Source organism: Danio rerio, chromosome 24, assembly GCF_052040795.2.
Source record: "Danio rerio strain M-AB ecotype USA chromosome 24, GRCz13ab, whole genome shotgun sequence".
In the NCBI taxonomy this organism is placed as follows: domain Eukaryota; kingdom Metazoa; phylum Chordata; class Actinopteri; order Cypriniformes; family Danionidae; genus Danio; species Danio rerio.
Genome location: NC_141044.1, coordinates 36,395,760 through 36,418,281, shown reverse-complemented (window position 1 = coordinate 36,418,281; position 22,522 = coordinate 36,395,760). Strand labels below are relative to the sequence as shown.

The window sequence follows — 22,522 nt, the reverse complement described above, 5'->3', positions numbered from 1 at the left end:
CTTGCTATTAGGGCTGTGCAATTCATTTTGATTTCAATTTTGCCTTCTAACGATTATAAGAAAACATTGATCGAGATGATGATTATTGCATCATATACCGCCCCTATCCAGTTGTACACATTTGTTGCTCTGCAAAGCTCAATTCCACATGAAAATGACTGAAAGCATGTAACTTTTGCAGCACGGGATGCACATCATTCACTGCACAATACAAATACACATTAAAGTGAAACCATAAATCAGAACCAGTTTTGGCCTAATCTTGGATGTCTATTAGATTTTCACTGATAGCCCAAATTTAGCCTTGTTTTGGCCAAGATGACTGTTTCAACGTCTATTTGACATCTGTTAGACATCCTTTAAAAACAAACAAAAAAAAAGCTTGGTGAGATGTATCGCAAGTATTGCTGCAAATTTTGAAAAACAGATGCTATAAAATCAGTAATTTTAGATACCGAGAACTTCCCCGAACCTCCCAAAAAAAAGTGTAAACAAAGGGGAAATGCTTTGCTATAGTCAATTTACTTTTCAGTAAATATCTTGATAATACCATATACCGTGAAATAATCACAACAACAAAATCTGATACTGTCAGAAGCCTAGATTGGAAACACTCGTGGGTGAGTAAATGATGACTGAGTTTCATTTTTGGGTGAATATCTCTTTAAATACTCCTGGGAGATTACAGAGAAAAACATTTTGCACTGACGAATGGCTCTTCTCTGTTCTGGCATTGCTGTATCCATGCATCACTGGAGTTTCGATGTTGAAGTGGACTTGGAATTATTCATTTAAGAGGACAAAAACACGGACTCGCGAGTTGTAACTGTTGAGATTCTTCATCCAGTCGCTCAGTCACAGGCGCTGAGCAAATATCAGTGCCCGGCTGACTGAATTCATCATGTTTCAATTGGTAGTCAGGAGGCTTCCTGTCATAGTGATTTGTTAAAAGCAGCTCCTGCAAGAATGAGCGGATGCTTGAGAAAATCAGAGCGTGAGCCCGAAATTGCACGCCCATAAGCTAGACGCTATCGGCACAATCTTTGTTATCATTCAACACCTCTGTTTTATATTATTTTAAAAAGGGTACTGTTTGTTCTGAGCTGGGAAAATCAGACGGTGGCGCTTCTTCACATTTATTAGGACGTGATAGATCTTTTCTTCCTTGTTCTTGGAGGAAACTTTTGCTTGTAGTTTGATTTAAAGTCGAGTAAAGGAAGTCCCACACAAGTTGATTTATCAGTCCTGGTGCCGTGATAGATGTGGAGATGTAACGCTGGGATTCTGGGATGTGAGTTTCTGATTTGCAAACAGCTGATTTGTTTGAGTCGTTGTTCAAAAGGTTTCCCAGAAGTCCTTGTGCTGCTTTTTAACACCGCTTTTTTTTTTGTTTTGTTAAAAATGAACACACAAAACTAGTAACAGTGGATATAATTGATGTAGAAACATTGGATTAAACATGCCATTTTAACAACCTGAAGTAGTATGTGTAGTAAAGTATTTTTATTTATTTATTTATTTATTTTTTGTTATTTTAGTATCATTGAGAGAATATTGTATTCTTATTAATAGTTTGAATTAGTTTTGTCTTTAATTTTCATTTTTATTCAAGTTTTATCATTTTCTTTTGTTTTAAGTGTAGAGATTTTATTAATTTTTATTTGTTTATTTAAAATTTTTATATAATAAAACATCAAGTTCATATAAAAGGCCAGATATATAATATTGGCAACAAGTTGGAATGAATTAAGCTTCTAGGTTTAGTTAACGATGTTTTATTTATATATTTTTTTGTTCATATTTCAAAATTATTACCTTGTTTTTTTTCCAACACATACTTCAGTATATACTCCAATCTTTAGAAAATGTAGAAAATATATATTTTGTAGTATACTCACAACAGTTTGTTTCCAGCTGAGATATATTTACAGATATATATTCAATTCAATTCAATTTATTTATAAACACTTTAAAACAACACAATTGAACAAAATGCTGACAACAAGGAGTAAAACAAACTTTAAAGTACAAATAAATAAACGTAAAATGTCAACATAAAAGCCAAATTGAACATGTGAGTTTTAAGAAGAGATTTAAAACAGTAATAGAAGAGGCTTGTCTAATATACAATGGCAACTCATTCCACAATTTTGGTGCATCCACAGCAAAAGCCCGACGCTCTTCAGTCTCTCCTCAGCTATCCAGCTCCTTTCTCTCTGCCCAATTTATTTTCAGGTTTTGCTGGTCCTGAAGCATGGAAAAAGGTTGATTTGTTTCGCTAATCAAGAAGTGAAACTTGTTTTATGTACACATCCAGAACACCATTATACACAGACTGATGTTTTTCAAGTGTTTATTTCTTTAATTTTGATGATTTTGGTGACAACTAATGAAACCCCCAAATTCCTAGGAACCTCAGAAAAATAGAATACTGTGAAATGGTTCAGTATTAAAGAGCCCATATTATACATGAAATAGGGTCATATCTTGGTTGTAAGGGTCTCCAACAACAGTCTAATATGCACGCAAGGTCAAAAAACACTTTCATGGTCTCATAATCTGCATTTATTTTTACCTAATTATCCCAGCGACTCCCGTATGAATCGTCCAGTGATTCATTTGTTCCCAAACCGAAATCAAAAAATTCAGTCGATTAACTATTTTATTAAGCAAAAACTCCAAAAACTGTCGAGGAGATATCCAAGCTTGTCTCACTCTGCTCTTTTCACAGACACAAGCACACACACACACACACACACATTGCCATCGTCCGCGCACACAAACACAAAAACACACACAGACCTCCGGGCGACAACACGCGTGCGCATACACACAAACACACACACATACCTCCGGACGACAGCGCACGCACACACACACTACCCTCATCCACGGAGCTCCGTAAACAAAGCAGCACGCGTCGCGTGACTTTGCACGTGATAAGAGAATATCGCCAGTTAGCCTGATACAGTACACGCGGTTACAAGTAACAAATTACAACTAAATACATTTGCAAGCTAGAGTTAACGAGGCAACAACTTTAATCGCACGTACTTACACTTGAGAAATGGAGAAAGAAACCCATCCTGACGTCCATCAGTAAGTTAACTTACTCTTTACTGATCCTCCTTTAACAAACGCCGATGATGTATTCTTTGTAGCATGTAGTTTGCAGAAGTTTCCAGTAGTTTCCAACTGCTTGGCTATAATGCTGAGGTTTTATCTTTGGGTAGAGGCTCGATAATATCCATCTGCAGTGTGACTGCAATCGACCGGCATGTTTGTGTGCATGTGTTTGTGGGTGTGTGTGTGTGTGTCTGCGTTACTGCGTCAAAGGGCGGGGCCTCAGGTTTGAAATCTCCCGGGTTTGCGCGTGCACGTGAATAACTTGGTTTCGTTCGTATGTCATGGCGAAACACCTAATGACTCGGTATCAAGGCGACTCGTTTGAAGCACTATGAGTCGACTCTTTTTTTATAGATGAATCAACCGTTTTAAACACTGTACTCTTACAGATTTAAGCCTTAGCTGGGTACTTTACTTCACTTAGAGCTGGGTTACACACTACATGGAGGGGAATTTTCAAAAACCCATAATATGGGCTCTTTAAAGACATGCTCTAATCAACTCAAAACACCTCCAAAGACCCTTACATGGTCTCTTAGTTTAGTTCTGTAGGCTACACAATCATAGGGTAGACGGCTGATTTGACAGTTGTCCAAAATACGACCACTGACACCTTGCACAAGGAGGGAGGGCAAGACACAAAAGGTTCACAGAGTTCTGTGTCCAAGCACATTATCAGAGAGGCGAAGGGAAGGAAAAGATGTGGTAGAAAAAAAGTGTACAAGCAATAGGGAGAGAATTGTGAAACAAAACCCATTAAAAAATGTGGGGGAGATTCACAAAGAGTGGACTGCAGCTGGAGTCAGTGCTTCAAAAACCACTTCGCACAGATTTATGCAAGAAATGGGTTTCAGCTGTTGTGTTCCTTGTGTCAGGAATTAAAGACTGAACTGCTGCTGAGTGCTACAAGGTTATGTTCTCTGATGAAGGTAAATTTTGCATGTCCTTTGGAAATCAGTATCTCAGAGTCTGTAGGAAGAGAAGAGACACACGCAAACCACATTGCCTATACACTCCATTTGAAAATTGATTCCCGACAGTATAATAAATAATGAAATTCCAAAGTAAGATCTTTGTTGAGATTGTTAATTGATTAATTGTCACTCGCATCACAGACTTACTCACAAAGTGATTTCAAAGTGTGTTGGCAAACCAGTTTGACCGAATCATTCTGAAGATTAATTTTTTAATACAGAGATTCACTATAGCTTGGTTAAAAGGCTGTTAAAGTTATAATAGAGAAGTTCATGCTAAAAACCGTTATGTGTCAGTGCATCTGATGAAACTCAGTAATAGCCTTTAGACGTGTCAAATACTATCATCAATTCAAAAGCAGAATGCAGAAAGCTTAATGTTTGAGTTTCATAAACTAAAATCAGTCATTTGAAAAGCCAATTTAATCACTCCAAAATATTCTCTTATGCCTTCTAAGCATGAACTTACCAAAATTATTCGTGAGTTGTAGTTTTTGCTATTACTCTCTCTTAACTAAACTTTAATTAGAATTGCAACTTTTTAGAGTGTTGGAGTCTCATTTGTTTTTGTATTGATGCATTCAAGAAGAGTTTTTGCTCCATGTATGGCAATTACTGTCAGCCATGTGTTGTTTGCTATTAAAGAAATGGTCGCAAGCCAAATTAAAAAGTTATACTTGATGAAAATGCAGTGGTTATGAATACAGAGTGAAACAGGGAAAAGAGCGTTTTTAACAAGTAAAGTGAATCGCCTTTGTTAAGCTGATAACCTGTCAGTCATTGTGAATGTGAGAGCAGAATTAATTCTGCTTCTGAATGGGAAGCAGTTCAATGAAGGAAATTTATGAGGTCACAGCATAAAAATGCCTGATTTACGCTTTTGTCTCCTTTCATTTCAGTAATTCATCCATAAAATGTAATGGCAGCCTTTGAAGTTTTATGCTCACTTTATTGGTGACCACTTAAAGATGTCAGTTTTTATTTTTTTAAACCGACAGTTCTGGGAAAACAGAAGCGATTCTAGCCAATTAGACATATCTCACTGATTCCTCAGACACAGAGGGTCGAAACTGGTCACAGTTTTACCTGCCAGAAATAGCAGCGTTTCCACTTTGAAGTGATTCAGCGATCATTATGTTCTGAACACAAATCCAACATTTTTCAGGATTTCATTTGAAAGTTTTGCCTTAAATGTATAAAACATGCCTTGTTATAAACTGTAGATGTGGATACAAAAGGTACACCCTTTCAACTGGTTGTTAACAAGGACATAAACCAGTCATGTGGAAAGATTTAGACAAGATGATGCGAATGACGCTGAAACCGAGCATCAAAAGTGGGGAAGAAAGTGATTTATGTGACTATGAAAAATGGCATGGTTGTTAGTGCCTGTCAGGCTGGTCTGAGTATGTCAGAATCAACTGATCCACAGGGATTTTCACACACACAATCATCTCTAGAGTTTACTTAGAATGGGCAGAAACAGTCAAAATATCCAATGAGAAATGTCTTGTGTATATCAAAGGCTAGAGATGAATAGACCGGTTCAAGCTGATAGAAAGGACATTGGGCCCTATCATACACCCGGCGCAGTGTGGCGCAAGGCGTGGCGCAGTAGTCTTTTGGTAGTTTCAGCTTGGCGCAGGAGTCGTTTTGAGGCGTTGCGCTACGCTGTTTAAATAGCTAATGCATTAGCGCTCATATGTGCGCCCATAGGCGTTCTGGTCTAAAAAGGAAGGCGTTCTGAGGCGCACGGCTGGCGCGTTGCTATTTTGAGAATCTATAATAGATTTTTCATTAGACCAAAACTAACCCGGTCTAAACTCCGGCGCAGAGTTGCGCCTCGCTTACGCACTGCTTAATACGCACAAGAGAGCAACAGGCAAATATCTTTACATATGAAAAATGTAAATATTAAGGATATACATAGGATATAATAGGAATAGATATAGAATATAAAGGATTAAAATATTACAAAACATATTATTTTCTAGCCTACATAAATATGAAAAACCACTGCTTTTATGTCTTCTTCCTCTCGGGAGGCTTTTTCAGTTCATTCATAACAATTTGCTTTTGTATAATGTTATTATTATTAGCAGTATTATTTATTATATCCATATTTATATTTGTTTTATTAAAAACAAGCTTAGATTTGCCCACCTGTCAGGTTTTAGACCATATGGGGCACAGTGTTTTAGGATATAACTCAGGTTTTTGAGCACATTTTGCTATTATTATTCATTTATTCGTTTGCTGGAAATTAGAACTGAATTTAGAAATAGTTTTGAAACTAATATTTGCGCTTAACAAACAAAGGTATTTATTTATAGACTAATTGATGTCTGTGCGTAAAGGTTTCCCTATCCAAGAGCGAATGTGAAAGTGATCCATATCTCTCATTCTCACGCAGTAGATGCTCTGTTTAACAGTTTTCTGTTAAAACACTGTTAACTGTTTGCTTGTGAAATGCTTATTTTTTCCACTCTTGGCGCGACGCAGCTGACTCTTAAAGGGAATGGGAGATGAGACTCCAATTGGTTTATTCTCAAAACACACCTATAAGTCATTAAGAAAATAAACTCAACCCTTTTAGAACATGCGCCGCAGCGCAAGGCAGATTTCCCGTCCTTAAATTAGCAAAAACGCGTCCTGACATGCCCTGAAAGCGTTTGCGCCCTGCGTTTTGCGCTCTGTGCATGGACCGTCAAAATAGAGCCCATTGTAACCCAAAATACTAAAGTCTGTAGGGAAGCATATCTGCATGTTAAGCTGCTTTGACACAATCTACATTGTAAAAGCGCTATAGAAATAAGCATGAATTGAATTGGATTGAATTTCTGGATGAACATTAATACTTAAAGCAGATGAGTTAAAGAAGCAGTGGGCAATACCTTTACCTTTACATTTCATTTACTTGATTATTTATGTTTTAATTAACTTTCTTTAAAAGCATAATTCACCCCAAAAACTCACTATTTACTCACATTTAATGTGTTTAGGTGCCTTTTGAGCTTTGCCAGGGATTCTGAAGTCTGAATGGGATTGGGGAGATTTTTCCACTTGTGAGGAACAGTAAACGAAAAGGTTTGGGAAAGTGATAGAAGACTGGAAAAAAGATTGCCTGATTCAGTAAGTCAGATTTTTCTGCTTTTCCTCCAATAGTTATTCAAAGTAGGGCTGGGCTGTTAAATGATATTATATCGAATTGCGATAAACTTAATATCAATAATATTAATTATAACAATGATAAGCCCTGCACTTTACTCTATAATGATATTGGAGCCAATGACACAGCAAAAATGAGCAACAGTGGACATTGAAAAGTGTGTTGATATTAGAGATGCACTGAATGTTCGGCCACCGGAAATTTATTGCCCAAAAATATGTTATGCCATTTAATGGACCCTTTAATTTTTGTGTGGCTTCAGTCATTGTTGGGGTACTCTTTTTAATCTTGTACGCATTAACAGCTTATATCAATACATGTATGTTGTTATGTTATGTCAATATGCAAAATAATTATTACGATAGCATTTTTGCCATATCTCCCAGTCCAAGTTCAAAGTAATTGGATGTATTAGAGGTAACTTCAAAAGCTGTCTTTTCAAAAGGTTGTAGTTATTAATATGTACAGCCACTGATTTACACCTTCAATGTAACAATATATACCTTTTTAGACCCAAAAGGTACCACTTTTGTACCTCTATTTTCAATGCATTTTCAAAATTTGTTGTAAACAACAACAAATCTTGGATCCATCCTGCTTTATATCAGTGGTTCAGACTGCTGGTCATGCAGTGGTGAGATATTCTTGGCCCATTTTGAGATTTTTAGTACCAATTGAGCATTTTGTTGACCATGTCCATTCTTTTATGAGCACAGTGCATCCATCCAGTGATAACACGCTATGTCACAAAGCTCAAATCATCTCAAATTGGTTTCTTAAACATGGCAGATCTAGTTCCAAACCAGTCCAGTGGTCTAATGGGAGATTCACTCCATAAAGGTGAAAAATCTGCAGCAACTCTCATGTCAATGTGGACCACAATCTCTGTTTTCAGCACACCAGTGAAGAATTAAGGCAGTTCTGAAGGACACAAAATAAAAATAAAAAATCCTTAATTTTTGTAACCTGTTAACCAGCACCATGATGCTGTATATAACAAAGTAAAGCTGTAAGGGTCACTCACATATCATACGGGAAGCACTTCTCACAAAACAGATGCTTTACAAACATAAACACTTTTGTATAAATATTCATTACTAACCTTTCTATGAACATGATTTGATTATAACTGCATATCAATAACAGATCAATGTAAATAAAGCCTACTGTAACGTCCGCAATGATATAAAATAAATAAATAAGTGCAACATATATGAACACTCCAGACCCTTACAGTCTCCGATATGTTACCACTTACAGAAAAACTACACACAGCATACATTTAGTCCTTATTTGGTTTCAAACACAACACGCAACATATAGTTCACAGTAAGAGCAAACCTCTCATCTGTGTCTTTAATCTTCAGCAGCACATGTAAGCTCTGTTAAAAAGTATTTGCTTCATTCTGAGTTCATAATAGTCTAAAAGGGGATGATAATAGTTAAACATGGAGGTTTGTTCATGTTTTAGGTTGGTGATAGAATCATTCACTCCTTTGTTTTTTTTGGAGTTCTCCTTAGTTTTTTTTTGCACTTCACTCTTGCGTTTGTCCATTTCTGAAAGGAATGGTGTCATGACTGTCCGTGACCACCTGAGGGCGTTGTAGTTCAACAGACACTGAGTATGAACTACAGCGCATAAAAACTACAAGTCCATACACTGATCCGCCATCACAGCTGTGTCTGTTTACCGTTGATTTCCTGGACTATTTATACAACCATTCCACCTCTGTTTGTTACTTCGTCGTTCTGTCTTGTTAGCGTGATCAAAACAGGAACAAAAACGGGAACAAAAGGGTGTGGATCCAAGTGCAGGTTTATTTACAATTGTGCAGCAAACAGAAAAACAAGGTGTCCGGTGTTCAAAAATAACAAAGTAACAAATAAACAGCAAAATAAGAAACTATGACAGAAACAGGATCAGGAACAAGACTAAGGCAACAACAAACTCGATATTCAAGACTTACTAGATACTGATGACAAGATAGACAAACGACGAAGTCACAAACAGAGGTGGAATGGTTGTACAAATAGTCCAGGAAATCAACGGTAAACAGACACAGCTGTGATGGCGGATCAGTGTACGTGGACCGGGTGTAATGTGCGTGGTATGTATGGACTTGTAGTTTTTGGGCGCTGTAGTTCATACTCAGTGTCTGTTGAACTACAGCGCCCTCAGGTGGTCACTGACAGTCATGACAAACGGATGTCAGAAGCGCTTCAATAATCACGAGCACGTTATTATACACAGCTCAAGAAGTTCAATATATCAAAAATAGACACACGTACAGCAAACAATTTCCCTGGAGAACGGCTTTGTAAAACAAAAACAGGACACTGCAGGTTTTGTTCTTTTTGGCTTTGTGGCTGTATATCAAGACAACAAAAAGGTTTGTTTGAGCTTGGGTCATCCATAGCTCGTTATTATATGCATTTAGTATTACAATGTGATGTCTCGGCTGTGTATTTAAAATTGGCGGTTTCTTTGTTTTCATTCTCCTGCTTGTGTATGCATGAGTGATGTTTCTCTGTTAACCAATGGCGTTCAGCTGCGTGTCTAGCTCCACCTTTTGGTACCTTTTGCCATGCTAGGTACCCTTTTTCAAAGGGTACCCATAAAGTGGTACGATGAGGCTTTTAGGTACCTTTTGACAGTGGAAAAGCACACTGAACCACACTGTACCTTACCACTCAGTGGAAAAGGGCCAATATTGCATCATGGTAATAACAAATCACAAATGCATCACAAGAGTGGGCGTGGCCAGCAGAGCAGGGGAAAAAAAGGGGAGCAAACAAATGTTGTCAGTTAGCTCACAAAATGACACACAAACCATGAGGATATGCATGATTTTATAGTTTAGAATGATAAAATGCAGACAAATAAACAGTAATTTAATGCCCTGCTACATTTGTTATTCGTAATTTCATATACACATATCCACAAATTGTTATATCATTATAAAGATAATCATGTTTATATAAACACTATAAATGAGGAGGACTTCTCTCCTCCTGAATCTACACATCTGAATGTAGGCACAGTGGATAGTAGTGCAGCAGGTCTCTTGCCCTGTCTATTTCCACCATTAACCCTGCCGGTAATCTGAAGGATTTTAAACATGGGTGAACACAGCAGCACAGAGTGATGTGTCTGAATGGTAACAAACTCAACTGATAAAAGACAAAGTTCACCATTCTGTAATTCTCATACTGGTCTCTTGACAAAAATGCTTGCTGCAAACCAACCGCTTTTCTGTATCGGCCCTGACAGTATTGCGGGAAAAACATACAACAAACCTGTGGATCATGTAAACAAGCACATACAACCCCTGCATTAGACGCGGTCTCACCCAGTCATTGGGTCTCACAGCTTGGCCGGTCTGCTTTGCCTTCGGAAAGCATTTGCTCTCATGAATAATGAATAATTAAGAAGCAGGGTCTTCTCATAGGATAAGAAAACTCCGCTATAAACAATAATGAAAAACTAGCAGATTTACATCATGTCACCGATCTTGATCCCACCCCAAAAATTATTTTACTCCCAGAAGATGAAATTAGCTGACAAAATCTCAAAATTATCCAGTTTTCCCCACAATTAAAGCTGACGGGTGCTAACGTTGTCTTAACTGATGCTCAACACACACAAATTGATAAAACAAAAAAAAGTACTCCAGGCAGTCTTGAACCTTTAAATCCCGGTTATTTTTAAAAGGTAGGAGTCCCCTGAACAATATCCAATAGAGCACATTTAGCCCAAAGACACAATAATATTAAAATATAGATAACTATTCTTTTGTTTACATCATAAATTGTTAGGTATATCTAATGTTAACATCATATACATTGTAACTTACACACAAAAAACAACATATTGGTAGTAAAAAGCAGCACGGTTTTATAGCTTACAGTGTTACAAACAGAATGAGTCCACCCACTGAATAAAAAGTTGAAGTTATGCTGAACATAGCTACTGAAGATCCTAAAAAAGCTGTCGTTTGTACGCTAAGCTATAAGCCAGATACTTTTGGCTTTTTGTAACAACATGATTGGAGTATTTAGTCAATGAGTGCATGATTCTAGCCATATACATGACGTTTATTCACCTGTTGGACAAGCTTTTAAGTTTATGTTAAGATTTTGAGCTCCAGATATATAGTCTGAAGACTTTTAAACCATGTCTGATGTTTTATGTTTATCACAATCTGACGCAAACATACAAACACATTCCCCTGAAGGGTAAAGTGGCGCTTTTTGAAGCGGATTTGGGTGTGGACTAAAAACAAAGGATGCCAGACTTCATTCTAGTACGCACACACATACACACCTGCAGACAAATCTTTCCAGATGGAGGGATTTCTGACCGGTGGGATGAAATTAATTAGGGAGACGGGGAGAAATAAGCTGATCTTGTTGGCTCTGGGATTTGGCTTTGGACAACAGGGTGTAATTGTTCAAGGTGCGCAGCTTTGGCTCCTGATGTGTGCTGGACAGGTGTGGGAGAGATAAGGCTCACGTCTCGTGGTGTGGAGGGCGAGAAATAAATCCGCAGGATGAATTTAGGGTCTTAAAGTCAGTGGCAGCAGGGCGAAACCTGCGTCATATCAGAGCCACAAAGACCCAGAATCTGGTGACCGAAAGAGCCAGGCTGATATTTGATTGTGTGTTTCACAATTCATCTGCTGTAAGTGCGTTATATATAAAAAAGAACAGCTTATCTAGTGTCATCAGCAGAACAGCTGAAGTGAAAGATCAAGAAATAAGATTTTCAGCCACAAACCGAAGATTGAATTCACATGTAAATATATATACTTTTAAATTTCTGAATTGATAATTTGTAAGATAATTGAGAACAAGTTTTGAAATCAGAATTTGCTGCTGTTTGTTTAGCCTATGCTATAAAAATGGGTACATTTTTACCTGATAAACCCAAATAATCTAACAGATACATCTAAACAAACAGTTTCATATCAGGCAGTGCTGCTGATCTGACGAATTTGAGCTCCCAGCGTTCATTTCAGCATGAATAAATGATGTGGTTTCTGTAATAGGATTTTTTTTTTTCGGTTTGCAGACGCATTTATAATGCTGTTATTGTTTTTGTCAACACTGGTGGTTATTTGTTGTGTGGTGATGCTTGTTTGTTGATTTGAGGTCTGGGTGTGCATGTAGAAGTTGGATTTTTATATTTGTGTGCTTTGCAAATTGTTATACTATTTTGATGCAAACTGTGTAGACTTGACAGCATTAACGGCTTATGTAATTAAAATCTTAATGGTCTTGTTGGCTTCAGAACTGTTATATTACTGTGGAACAAGACTGTTTGAGTGTCCTGATTTTGCAATAACTCTTGTGCATCCTTTTGGATATTTTTGACTTTTTATTTTATTTTGCACAATCATTTTTGGCTGTGTTAATGCAAACAGCATAAATCTTAGCAAAAAGGTGTGCTTTTATTAAACTGTAAATATTTCGCAACCATTTCCTTGCATAAATCTATTTTATACTCAGTACAAAAATAGTTACACTCCTGAAAAAATGTGCCAATTGACACGCATTAAAGCTGCAATATTTCATGCTGTGCCATTTAAGCATAAATTCATGCAACAGTATTTCTTTTGGGTGGCAAATATGTTTTTGGAATCTGATGCTGCCTAAAAGAATTATAAAAATGCATCAAATTTATTTCTGCTTCTGAACCTCGACTTGTCCTAAACTAATAATTATAATATACTTACCGGACACTTTATTAGGTACATCTGTCCAACTGCTCGTTAACGCAAAATTTCTAATCAGCCAATCACATGGCAGCAACTCAATGCATTTAGCATGTAGACATGGTCAAGACGATCTGCTGCAGTTCAAACCGAGCATCAGAATGGGGTAGAAAAGTGATTTAAGTGACTTTGAATGTGACATAATTGTTGGTGCCAGACGAGCTGGTCTGAGTATTTCAGAAACTGCTGATCTACCCGGATGTACACGCACAACCATCACTCCTTTAGTGTTATTATATTTTCTTTGCACACTTTGGGCCCTTAAAGTACCAATTGAGCATCGTGTCAATGGCACAGCCTACCAGAGTATTGTTGCTGATCATGTCCATCCCTTTATGACCACAGTGTACCCATCTTCTTATGGTTACTTCCAGCAGTATAACATGCCATGTAATAAAGTGTGAATCATATCAGACTGGTGCCTTGAACACAACAATGAGTTCACTGTACTCAAATGGCCTCCACAGTCACCAGAACTCAATCCAATAGAGCACCTTTGGGATGTGGTGGAACAGGAGATTCGCATCATGAATGTGCAGCCGACAAATCTGCAGCAACTGCGTGATGCTATCATGTTAATATGGACCAAAATCTATAAGGAACATTTCCAGTACCTTGCTGAATATTTGCCATGAAGGATTAAGGCAGTTCTGAAGGCAAAAGGGGTCCAACCCAGTACTAGTAAGGTATACCTAATAAAGTGTCCGGTGAGTGTATATAATAATGCAAAAAAAAAAATAAAAATCTGCTTAGACTTTATTATATGAAAAATAACATAAATAAGTTCATTCTTGTAAGCTATCACCAGGTCTGATCTGTGTTTTTCATTTTTTAACATTGACCTTTTTGTCCTCTTTGAATCTGAGTAACTTTAAATCGTATTTAATATGAATCAAGTACTTTTGCTGAATCCATAAATAAGGTAAAACAATCTTGATGCATAACAATAGTTTACAGTTCATTTTGTGGTTGTAAGCCTCTGTTTAGTCTGTTGTTGCCTCCAGCTTTGCTCAAATGGATGTATCATCATACAGATAAAATGATTTGGTCCCACTGTGTTACACATTTATGTTACTTGGTGCATGCATTACATGGCAGAGCTGCTCTGCCAAAATCTACACGCACTCCATTTTTAGGAAAGAATGGCACTGCATGCATCAAACTGTTACCGTATATATAACTGGTAATAAGCCTGTGTATATGTAGATAAAATAATTTGGTCCCACATACTCCCTGCATGAATTACGTGACAGAGCTGCTCTAGTATCTGCATGCACCACTGTTTTAGGCAGGAATGGCACTATAGATGATTGAAACTAATAGTTAACATTTTTCAGTTTATTACCTTTAACAGGAAATGTTGATATATAATTTAGATATTTTCTCTCCGTCTCTCTCTCTCTTTTTTCTGCTGTTGTCATTGTCTGCCGGACAATCGTATCGGTTTTCATTATGCTCTCCGTTATGATTTTGATGATTTCACACAGAGGCATGAGGAAGTCTGTCCATCTGCTTGAAAGTCAACAGGCGCAAACAGTTGAAATGAGGCAATTTTGAACAAATGGAAGTGCTATTAAAGTTGAATTCTCATCTTTAATAGAAAAGTAAAAAAAGAAGAGGAACACACAGCGGGTTGCACTCAAGTGTGAAATAATTCCCATTTTCGGTGGAAAAAAAGCAGAAAAACGGAAAAGTTTGCTCTTAGAAAATGGTAAAATATATATAGGTATAAGGAGGGTTAAAGGGGCACAAAATGATTGTTTGATGAAGTGGGATCATATAACATTAGCAAGTAATGAATTAATTAGCTTTTTGTCTGCAGTGTATTTCATTATTTTTTCTATACATCATCAGATAAAAAAAGATTTATTTACGCTCACATAATGATTATTTTATGTTGAAATCCACCTCTATGTTGTGTAAAAGGTGACAGTTGTAGTATTCTAAGTTCTTAAATAGGTTTTTACGCATAATAAGTGTATTTTTTCCTTGTGAATATTAGAAGTGAAAAAGAATGACTGTCAAACATTAACATTTTTTGCTAAAGACACCCACTGCAATGTCATTCAGTGTAGCAAATCAGGCATACTTTGAACAAGTATCATTTGTTGACATTACAAGAATTTATTCATTATCTTTATACTTCACTGTCCTTCAACCAATAGGTTTTACTCGTTTGTCAGTTAAATGTTTTCAGTCTATTAAAATGAGATCAAATGTAGTTTAATGACTTATTTCTATATAAATATGAAGAAGCGAAGTCAGAAGAAGTGTTGTTAAATTTTTTCGTAAGTGTAAATGTTATTACTTAAGGTAACACTTTATTTTGATGGTCCATTTGAGTATTAGTAGACTGTCCACTTAATATCTGTTGATACTGGTCTTTCAACAGACATTTAACTGACTATAAGAAACTTTGTACTACACTACTATCAATTTACACTAATCCTAACCCCAACCTAACAGTCTACTAGTAATCTAATGAAAATTGGTTAGCATGTAGATGCAATGAAGCTTAAATTCAACAAATGGACCATCAAAATAAAGTGTGATCTTGCTTAATGACAATGTAACATTATTTCTGGACACTGTTAACATAGGGCTTCCTTTTGGCAGAGTATAGTTTTAACTGACATTCATGGATTTAACTACGTATTGCGGTGCCTATAAAAGGTTTGCCAAAGTAGTCCTGAGCCCATGTGGTGATGAATGATGCTTCTTGATGCGGTGCCACCTGAGGGATCGGAGATCACAGTAGTTCAGTAGGCTTGCGCCCTTGTCCTTTATGCACAGAAATTCCTCCAATACTTGAACCTTTTATTTGTGTTATGCACTATTGAAGGTGAAATATCCAAATGTCTTCCTATCTTTTTTTGAGGAGCATTGTTTTTTTTAACATTTTAATATTTTTCTCATGTATTTTTTGGCAAACTGGCCAATCCTTGGTGCAGATCAGCTGAGTGGATGCGCGCGTACTGAAGAGCAGTGTTATCGCGCGCGTACTGATCAGCTGTGTTGTCGCGCGCGTACTCAAGAGCTGTGTTGTCGCGCGCCTACTGAAGCGCGGGACCGAAGGTGTGCCGCGTCGTGGGGGCACTTTTGATCATTTTGGAAGCGCACTTTCTATCCAAGACTAAAAATGGCATGTGCACTGCACAGGTTGAGCCCTATGTGTGCACGTGCCTGCCCTCACCTAAAAAAAAGTCGCATATATGTATAAATAAAACACGCCCACCCCACTCCAGTCACATCAGTCTGTACCAGTCTGTATGTACCTATAATATATATAAGATGCAGGCTGTAGCTAGGTAGGTGGCAGGCTGCAGATAGGTAGCTAAGTGGCAGGCAGGGGCGGGAACAGCTTACCTTGGTTCTGGCCGGCGCAAGTTCCCTCCTAAAACTTCCCGCCCGTCACAGCGTCTAACAAAGGGGCGGGGTGCGTGGTGACGTCACCGGCATCCCCGCCCCTTTGTTTACACGGCGGGGAATGCCAGTGACCGCTGTGTACGGATAGAATCAGCGGAGCGGGGAGCGCTCTCTCTCCCCGCTCCGCTGATTCTGTCAGTGTATAGCGGTCGGCGCGGGCCACAAAATATTGCACTGAGGGCCTCAAATGGCCCGCGGGCCGCGAGTTTGAGACCCCTGCACTAGACCTTTCTTGGATTTGCTGCTCAAATCATACATAAATCAAACAATTACCTGTTGTCATCTCCTGCTTCAAGTCACATCATTATTTAACCAATTTACCTGATTACAAACCCAAACTGCTCCTGTTTCAGACTGTGTTACAGTTCTGAATGACAGGAAAGGATCTATATTTACTAATGAAATAAAGTTGACCTGACAAAACATGATCTATTTTGTGTTTGTATTTTCTGCAATGGAACACAAGTCAAAGTAAATTTGGATTTTTTTATTTTTATTTTCGTGTTCTGTACTGTCTCAACCTTTTCTGATTTGGGGTTGTATATAAAATCTGTATATTTTGTCTATAAACTGTATGTATATTGCAGTGTTATGCTACCTTTTTAAAAAAGTTTTGTTCAGCGGTCGGTCAGCAGTGGTGAAAATGCCTCCTATCTGACCTTAAATCGTTCCAGCCATGATGTGTTTTTCAAACTCTCTCCTACTATTTTCCAGAAGAAATAACCAATGCAATGTCATTTTTTGTGCCGCCGTCCTAGAAATGGCATCTAATGGTGCTTCTCATTCAGACGGATTTGATTCGTCTTTACAGGTCAGACATCTGACCTCAAATGCTGTCGGTCATTTTCAAGTATAAAGTGGGAGTTTTATACGCTTGCCTCCATCCTACTTGCTGATTTACTTCTTCGTGACCCTAGTAGGCGAAGCTGCCAATAAGTCGTCACTGATGGGAACATGTAGGTGTAATGCTAAAATGCTCCGATTAAGCTGTTTTAAATGTTCCTAAATTTGTTTTGAAGTCTCTTATTATAGATTTACAAAAAAAAGTTGTCTTTCTCTCATGGTTGCATAAGCTCTATTCTCTCAGTGTCTGAAAGGATGCAGCCTATCTAGTGATTAACAGTTTTATTGATTCTTATTCAGAATACAGAATAGAATACAGTACAGAATCAAGTTTGACCCTGTTAATAAGCCCGAAACCGGCTACACTCTCATTCACACACATACACTATGGACAATTTAGCTTACCCAATTCACTTACATTTCAGACTTTTGGGGGAAACCAGAGCAGGAAACCTACATGAACACGGAGAGAACATGCAAACTCCACACAGAAATGCCAACTGACCCAGCCGAGGCTCGAACCGTTGACCTTCTTGCTGTGTGGCGATTGTGCTACCCACTCCACCTTGTGACGCCACCGGTGAGATTTTATTCTAAATAAAACTCCTAATTCACCTGCAAAAAGCGAGCACCTTTCATTTAGAGCATTTAATTTATGCCATTTGATGCCATTCAAATGCTCAAATCATTTAAAGACTTGATTTAATTACCCCTAGAAGTCATATTCTTTGCTTTTCAAAGTGGATTGTTTTAGATGAAGGCTTTGGGAGAGCGTTATGTGCTTTGATATCCTGAATCGAGGCTTTTTCTCATATTCAACCTGTGATGCGTTCCTCATTATATAAAAAAACAATTTGGCTTTAGTGTGCAGAACAGCTTCCAGAGCGCTCACAGAAATGTCATTTAGTCACACCTCACTGACAATATAGAGCATTTCTGCTGTAAAATCTTCTAATTATCTGCTTTTGTCAGCAGGGGTGCAGAAACTATTAGAAAATGTGTGTGGGGGGCAGAAATCATATTTTTTATGACTGCCTTCAAAGTAATGAACATCCTGAAAAAAATATGATTTTAGTTGGAATATAAAAGCGGTGTTGCGTGTGTGCAGATGCAATGCGAGTTAATCACAATTCCCTCAGGTCATGTGATCTTTATTTGAAGCCTGTCCATAAGCAAAAGCCAAGGCCCGCAGGACGTCTCAATGGTGATCAGACTGCTGGATGTGTGTGTGTGTGTGTTTGTGTGTGTGTGTGTGTGTGTGTGTGTGTGTGTGTGTGTCTGTCTGTGTCTCTGATTGTTTGTCTGGGAGTGAAGCTATTAGACAATGACTACACATTTTATGAGCTCATTCCTGCCCATACTAAACACACATTCCTGGACGCTCTGCGAAGGATGGTGGGGAGTTCACCCTCAGCAAGCACAGAAGCATGAATGTAGATTGTAATGTGTGATGATTCATATTATGTAAGGCTTGGATTTTTTATTAAGTAGCAGTATTATGTCTGATATGATATTTGTGTGTGTGCCTTTCTCACATTGCAGATTTCTCCACAATATAGCGTAGCAAATTTAGACTCTTTGGGCACATTTTTTGGATTCTTATGAGGAAAATAGCTCAAATTACACTGAATGAATATTTTGAAAATGCAGAGTTTTTCCTGTAAGCGCTGGTTTAGGATCAGGGTTGGGGTAGGGGGATGGAATATGGAGTGCATACAGTGTAAAAATCAGCACGTCTATGGGAAGTCCTCATAAAAATAGCTTAACATGTGCGTGTGTTCATTTTTTTTTCTAAAATGACATTACATTAGCTGTTATATATATATATATATATATATATATATATATATATATATATATATATATATATATATATATATATATATATATATATATATACTCTTTATTAGGTACACCTGTCCAACTGCTCATTAACACAAATTTCTAATTAGCCAATTGAAGACATTGCAGCAACTCAATGCATTTATGCATGTTGTAATGTTCAAGACGATCTGCTGCAGTTCAAACCGAGCATTAGAATTCGGAAGAAAGGTGATTTAAGTGACTTTGATCGTGGCATGGTTGTTGGTGCCAGACAGGCTGGTCTGAGTATTTCAGAAACTGCTAATCTACTGGGATTTTCACATACAACCATCTAGGGTTTACAGAGAATGGTCTGAAATAGGAAAATATCTAGCGAGCGGCAGTTCTGTGGACGCAAACGCCTTGTTGATGCCAGAGGTAAAAGGAGAATGGCCAGACTGGTTCGAGCTGATAGAAAGGCAACCATAACTAAAATAACCACTCGCTACAACAGAGGTATGCAACCTTGAGGCGGATAAGCTACAGCAGCAGAAGACCACACCGGGTGTCACTGCTGTAAGCTAAGAACAGGAAACCGAGGCTAAAATTTGCATAGGCTCACCAAAATCTGACAATAGAAGATTGTAAAATGTTGCCTGGTCTGATGAGTCTCGATTTCTGCTGCGACATTCGGATGGTAGTCAGAATTTTGCGTCAACAACATGAAAGCATGGATCCATCCTGCCTTGAATCAACGGTTCAGGCTAATGGTGGTGTAATGTTGTGGGAGATATTTTCTTGGCACACTTTGGGCCCATTAGGACCAATTGAGCATTGTCAACGCCACAGCCTACCTGAGTATTGTTGCTGACCATGTCCATCTTTTTATAACCACAGTGTACCCATCTCCTTATAGCTACTTCCAGCAGGATAACATGCCATGTCATAAAACATGAATCGTCTCCGACTGGTTTTTTGAACATAAAAATAAGTTCAGTGTACTCAAATGGCCTTCACGGTCATCAGATCTCAATACAATATAGCACCTCCGGGATGATTGGCATCATGGATGTGCAGCCAACAATTGCTATTATGATGCTATCATGTTAATATGGACCAAATTCTCTGATGAATATTTCCAGTACCTTGTTGAATCCATGCCAGGAAAGATTAAGGCAGTTCTGAAGGCAAAAGAGGGTCCAACTTGGTACTAGTAAGGCTTACCTGTGTGTTTGGAAAGATACTGGGTCAGTTTAGGTTTAATGCTGATCTTATATGAGATATTGAGTCTTTAAAATAGAGAGCATGTGCACTTCAAGGCTTCATCAGAATGAGTCTTCAGATCCGCCACAGCAGCGTTGATCATCACCTCCACCTGGGACCAGCGGCTCTGATCACCATGGAGATTGATGGATGTGTGGGTGGTGCGATCAGTTTAGCTGAAGACACAAACAGGTGGTTTAACATCCTGCTTTACTGGAGGAACTGTGCCTGACACTGTACTTACAGCCTGTTCCAGCTCTGAATCAAGCATGAAATCTCACACAAATAGGATCATACGTAATTAGATATTTAAGGAGCACTGAGATCACTGAAACAGTCATCTAGTGGTTTAGAGCCTGGCCTTCTTCAGATGAGGAGAATATAACTGACACCGCTTGTGTGTTAGTCAGAATCATGCTTTCCAGGAGGATTATGTATGAGGAGATATGTTTGTCTGAGGTTTGATATGTTTTATCACCCAATGCTTTTATCTGGTTTTAAAGCTTTGTCAGGTCATGTGATTTCAGTGAATTGAGAACCTCAACATTAATCTCCAAAAGAACACACTTTTCATTTAGAGCATTTGATTAATGGCACTTTGTGACAATGAAATATTAAAATCATATACAGAAAAACATAGCAAATTTGGACACTGATGGAATTAAGAGTTACTGTAAATTTTAATTGTGATTTGTCGAAATAATATCTCAAACAACTCTCCAATAAAAAATATCTTTAAGTGTTAAGAGTAGGGATGTAACGGTATAAGAATTTCACGGTACGGTAATACCTCGGTATGAATGGCACGGTACAGTATTTATTGAATAATTTACAGGAAAAACAATACTAATGAAAAGACTCGAAAAAAGTGCCAAAAGTGTTTATTTACCTTAGCACTGAACATATCAATGACATACAAATAAGCCATCTATCTGTAAGTTTCGAAACAGGAACTTCAATGTTTTATTTTTAATAACAAAAAACTATTAAACCATACATAAAAAAATTGTTTCAATTTAGTATTGTTGAAAACTCATCACATTCAACATTTTATCACTCACTTACTTAGATAGAGATGGGTTTTTTAAGGAAAATTATAATATAACTATAATCTGGTAAAAGCTGGGATCTCTGGGCATGTCCCCTGCAACAGAAAAAAAACCCTCTCATTTGGGACTGAGGTTTCTGGGACAGAGAGATATGATTTACCCAAGGTTGACAGCAGTGGGTAACTTTGTGCATTGCCTTTCCACCACTTGAGAGGACAGGCCATGAGTGAGATAGAGGTCTCTTTGCGGTACAAGTCAATGTCTGCATTAATCTAACAAGTGTGCTGTGTTGTGCAGTCCCCATGACTGTTTTTAGTCGTATTCCCCGACTTATATTTCACCACAGTCTGGCAGTGCCTGCATATTGTTTTTTTCTTTGTCTGTCACCTTTTCTCCTTTTTCGTATCTTTTTAGAAAGAAACTGAAATGCTTCCACACATCCAATTTAAAACCCGCTTTAGGTTCGATCACTTCCAGCTCTTTTTCTTCCCCGCTACTACAACAACACACTCCATTTCCGCATTACTGGATCTGTAGTGACAAAAGACCGCAAAGGATGATGGCCACGCCTAGGCTGATGGGAACTGTAGTTCCCGCTATCTTCCGTTCGCTTCATTCGCCTGAGCAAACTTTTCTCAGAAATATAGTTTTATTGAGTCATGCGCGTACGGTAATATTGAAAAAAATTACTATTGCGGTATGACGGTATTTACAATATTGTTACATCCCTAGTTAAGAGCAAATTATTTGTACTTTATCAATTGTATTTTTCACTATGTACTCAAATGTTGTTCCTCTCAAAAATTCAATTAAATTCATCTTTATTTCTATAGCGCTTTTACAATGTCGATTGTGTCAAAGCAGCTTAACGTAGAAGTTGTAGTAAATTGAAACTGTGTCAGTCCACTTTTCAGAGCTGAAGTTCAGTTTACTTTAGTTCAGTGTGGTTTAATTTTCACTGCTGAAAGTCCAAACACAGAAGAGAAAATCTCTCGATGCGCAGCTTTACAAGTCCCAAACCAAGCAAGCCAGTGGCGACAGTAGTGAGGAACAAAACTTCGTCAGTTGACGAAAGTGAAGGAAAAAACCTCTAGA

The 22,522-nt window shown here is 37.9% G+C and overlaps 1 protein-coding gene across 3 annotated transcripts in view; it reads left to right on the top strand.

Annotated features, from left to right (window-relative positions):
- ralylb (RALY RNA binding protein like b) overlaps window positions 1-22,522 on the top strand; it is a 490,264-nt gene that overhangs the window by 101,938 nt on the left and 365,804 nt on the right. For 2 of the 3 annotated variants that reach the window (XR_015525250.1, XR_015525251.1), the window contains exon 5: window positions 7,103-7,232. The exons of the other annotated variant lie outside the window; for it this stretch is intronic. The gene's annotated coding sequence lies outside the window, so the exon portion shown is untranslated. The remainder of the gene's footprint in view (window positions 1-7,102; window positions 7,233-22,522) is intronic. 3 annotated transcript variants of the gene reach the window in all.